Source organism: Camellia sinensis, chromosome 2, assembly GCF_055761805.1.
Source record: "Camellia sinensis isolate YWXY chromosome 2, ASM5576180v1, whole genome shotgun sequence".
Lineage (NCBI taxonomy): Eukaryota > Viridiplantae > Streptophyta > Magnoliopsida > Ericales > Theaceae > Camellia > Camellia sinensis.
In genome coordinates, this window is record NC_138962.1 from 43974939 (window position 1) to 43979888 (window position 4950).

Below are 4950 nucleotides of genomic sequence, written 5' to 3' on the forward strand. Positions count from 1 at the left end.
TATAATATTTGTGTTAAATGAGATTGAGTAAAAGAAAATAAATAGAAGTGACTTTCTCACATTATCTAATCATTTCATCAAGTCACTTTTATTGATTCGAAGACATCATATAAGATGATATGAGAATGGTGACCCAAACATACGTCACTATCTCAATCTATTAGAAAATGTGCATTATGCCTTGAGATCACCTTTATTCTTAGAGCACTCGCTCTCTCGCATCCCTTTCCTCCAAAGTACTCCAAACTTCCTTGAGGTATATAAAAAGACTCAAACACATCCTACCTCAGTACTCTACTAAGCCCCAATCTTTCAATAATCAATCAGTTCTCTATTTCTTCTTTGTTTTGGATTGTGTGGCAAAGATGAGTAACTTCAAGAGTGATAACCCTAACCCTGCTAAGGGTACCCCTGCTACTGGTACCCCATGCATCTCACTCTTCTCCCTATTCTTTGTCTCTCTTTTTTCTTTCTTTATTCTTATTTTTTGTCTTGGGTTTTGTGCTGCAGAGAAGAGTGAGCCTGAGAAATCTAGTCTTGACCAAGTTGACCAAGGTACCCCATGCTGATTGCAAAGTTGTTGTTCTTGCTGTTTTTAAAAGAATAGATGTTAATTTAACAAAGGATAAATTATGCTTTTCACCCTCTTATATTCTAATTGTAATAATTAAATTCTCAAATATGCTGTTTTAATATATTCTTTTCATCACTCATTGTTTAAAAATGGACAAGCGTTCACGTGATGACCACGCAAAAAGGAAAATTTTTGTTTACACTTTTCCCATTCAAACTACCACTCAAATTCTATTTTAGTACTTCTTATGAACCTTAATTCCTCTTATACGTGTTTGGAATTTTTCTCTCTCAATTAAAAATTTTCTTTACAATAATGACAAATTTTCTTCCACTCAATTTTCTCTCATTAAGTTTCATTATAAAATATATATATATATATATATAAAACCCTCTTCTTCATTATTAATGTCCTTATGAGTGAAAATCAAATTTCAGATATTGCTGTATGATCCATTGAGTTTTTCAATTATTTCCAATTGATGCAAAAACAGAATTGATTGACATTTTTATTATTTTTAACACTTTGTCCCCATAATATTTTCTAATATAAATCAAATTATGGGGGTCCCCAGGGAAGGCACCACAGAGAATTGACCCAGAAACAAAGGAAGCTGGTATCCTTGCAACATGGTATGCTTATACAATTCTTTATTCTTCACTAATTTATTTTAACTAGTCATTTTAACAATTTACATTATCTAATATAAAAAAAGAAAAAGAAAAAAGAAGAAGAAGAAGAAGAAGAAGAAGGAGAAGAAGAAGAAGAAGATGATGAGGAGATAGGTAACAAATTATTTTTTAGATGAATCATACTTAATATCTCTATATTCTATTAAAATTTCACTTTAATTCATTCACTTTTAATTATCATAATTAACTTTCTACACTTGAAGTCAGTTGTAATATCACAATTCCGTTCGTCTGACGTAATAAGACTAATGGAACTTGTCATATGAGTCATTCTCTTCTCATTAGCACTTTCATATTTATACTAAAATCTCAATTTAGTCGTTGCATTTTTACTAAAATTTTACTTTGTTCCTTTCATTTTTAATTTCCATTGACTTACAGTAAGGAGTTGATTGTCACAATTAAAAGTAGGAAGATGCCAAGTTTAATTAACTCTTTCAATGAGTTTCATAAGTAGATGAACAAATCTAAACCTTTAATTTGTGGGGAAAAAAATGTTGATGTAGGACCATATGATATTCGGGAATAGACTTTGAGTTCGGATCCCAAATGGTCCCAGTTTGAACCCGAACCCAAGGAAGTGGTTCTCATATTTTTTTATATTTGGGATAAATTACATATTTAATTTCTATAAATTGATTTAAATTTCACTTTAAATCTTATATTTTTAAACTGAATAATTTGGTCTCTACAATTTAAGCCTACTTTCAATTTGCTTCTTCTATTCAAATTGAAACTTAAAATTAATGATTTTAAGACACTTGTCAATCTCTTGAGTTAAATATATAAAAAATATTAAAAACGAAAATTTGGATAAAATAAACAAATTAAAACTAAACTTAATGTGTAAATATTAAATTATTCAAATTAAAACTACAAAGATTTAAAAGAAAATCTTGGTCAAACTAAGGAGGCAAAAAGTATAATTTATCATGATAATTTATGTATGTTTTTGTTTGTTTATCTTTCTAAAATTCAAATTTTAATTCTTTTGCAGCCTTGCATCTTTGTGTTGCTGTTTCGCCGCAGGAGGGGTTGTTCTGACCGACGAACTCACATCTTAAGGCTATTTTGACTGTTTCAATAATTCTACATCTTCTTAATTTATTATTTTAAAATGATTTCTAATGATATTAAGATTAGACCTTACATGATAAAATATTTGATAAATTAAAATTTATCAAACAAATCATTAGGAGTGATTTTTAAAAATGATAAATTAAATGTCTCAAATTTTTATTTATTTTTTTTCCTGGGTGTGATTGTGGTGTGTAAAATAACTTTTTTTTTGGTTAAGGAGCTTATTTTGCTTTTGTGTAACCTGCATGGTTGTCACATTATTCGTTGCAATTGTCCATGGCCAATAATTTTTAATTTTTTTTTTAAATCGGCATGAAATAATTTATATATATCAAACTAAGTTTGTGCAATAGATATTCAATTACATAAAATAAAAAAAAATTAACAACGCATGTCACAACCACAACGTCAACCACGCCTAATGTATTCAAACTCAAAACTTCAATAATTGAGATAGTAAAATTCTTAATATATATAATTTAATCACAAAATCAGATACTATTCTTTCACATAAGATGAAAGCTATTAAATATGTGATTCTTATATTATTTAATAGGATTGTATGTAATTTTGTTATTGAATTATCTGTATGTTGAAGAACCGATATTGTTAATTGCATCTCATTAAACTACATGGAAATATCCAATTAAATAGGACAAAGAAAAAAGTTTAAAAAGTTTTGAAGTTCATTTTGAAAAGAATTTTAAAAATTCAACATCTATTTGATAATGAGTTTTGAAACTAGTTTTTGAGTTATATTTTGAAAATAGTTTTTAGAAATTTGCAAATTGAAAACTTGTTTGGTTAGTAATTTTCAAAATTAATGGATTTGGGACGTTTGCTGTGCACCCAGCACAGCAGGTACTACTGTGCTATCTTATGGGCTCATTTCAGGGTCCGGTTTGATAATCCGAATCGTTTACATTTTAGAGTATATCAAGTAGAACATACTTATAAAAAATCAAGTTAATCGGATACCGTTAACTCTTTCATTTACTCACATTTGTATCTACAAAAATAAATAACATTGTAATTTAAAATATTAAAATGAATATAAATGTGAGTAGATGAAAGGGTTAACGATATTCAATTAACTTGATTTTTTATAAGTACATTCTACTTGATGTACTCTAAAATGTGAACGGTTCGAATTATCAAATCGGACCCCGAAATGAGCCCATAAGGCAGTACAACAGTGCCTATTGTGCTGGGTGCACAACAAGCACCCCAAATCCTATATTAGTTCGTAAGAACGTTTTTAAAATTTTAAAACTGCTTTTTTTTTTTATTTATATCTACTCAATCTACATACATTTAAAACGTTTTATATTTATTACATTTGTTTTTCATTTCTTCACATTTTGTTTACTGTTTACGTATATTGTTTGGATCGCTCATATATATCTAAAACATAACAAATTATTTGGCCAATAGAAAAAAATTTCAAAATTACTTTTCTTTCTACTACACATCAATCAATTATTTTTTTCACTCCTCTACCTTTCTCCAAAGAATTTATAGTTTGCTTTAGGGGCAAATCCAAATGGTGTTTCAACATGCATTTCATTGGCTAAAATAGTAAGTCCCACCACTTTTTGTCGAGACAACATGACAAGTGTTATGATTTGTGTGGTGTGTAGCAATACTCCTAAATCACCAAATAACTTCTCCTTTCCCAATCATTTTTTCACTCACTATTTAATCAATTATAAAAAAAAATATCAAATCATTTCAAACTCAAACTATTTTCAAAATATACAATCAAACAAAATTTTAAATTTCCTAAACTCTCTCCAGAAAATTATTTTAAAAATAATATCTCAAAACACAAACTAAACAAGGCCAAATATAAAACTTTTTGGATTATAAATTTTGAAAAGAGTTCAAAAATTTAAAACTTGTTTGGTTATAAATTTTGAAAGTTTAAAACTTGTTTAATTATGAGTTTTAAAGAGTTTTCAAATGATTATGTCTTCATAGGATACCCGCTCGAGTGTTCTGCAAAACAGTCAAAAGTGCTGGATAGGTGAAAATCACGCTCGATTGGGCGCTCGACACTCGCTCGAGCATGAGACACAATGTCCCGCTCGAGTGTCAATTATTCCGCTCGAGCGGACTTCAAAACAGTGCAAAGTACTGTGAGCACGAATTTTACGCTCGAGCGCCAGTCACCCCGCTCGAGCGTGAGTCCAAATTCTGGAAATTCCAGATTTTAACCTCAAGCTCAAAACCAAGTTTTAAAACATAAATTTTGATCCTCTTGGGCCAATTTTCCAGAAAACATCCCAAAACTCATAGTTTAACATGATTCCAAAGCTCAATTGTAAAATCAAAGCCCAAGGGTGTTTCAAACAACTCAATTTCAAACCAATTTTCAAGAATATGAAATACATGCAAACATGCATGAATCTAACCAATTCAAGGCTTCAATACAAGCTCAAATGAGCTAACTCTTACAAAAACATGATGAAATCATGGTTTATGATCAAAACACGGACATGCATGTGGCAAATTCATGAAGAACAAGCTCTAAAATGCAAGAGTATGCCATGCATGCAATAATTAAGCTTCAATTCAATACTATTGAACCAATTCTTGACTTAA

The 4950-nt window shown here is 29.4% G+C and overlaps 1 long non-coding RNA gene across 1 annotated transcript; it reads left to right on the forward strand.

Annotated features, from left to right (window-relative positions):
* The first annotated feature begins 210 nt into the window (after positions 1–210).
* Positions 211–2586, forward strand: LOC145820006 (uncharacterized). Its single transcript, XR_014360885.1, has 4 exons — positions 211–420; positions 511–555; positions 1149–1206; positions 2264–2586. It is a non-coding gene; the product is annotated as an uncharacterized LOC145820006 (long non-coding RNA).
* Positions 2587–4950: the final 2364 nt, after the last annotated feature.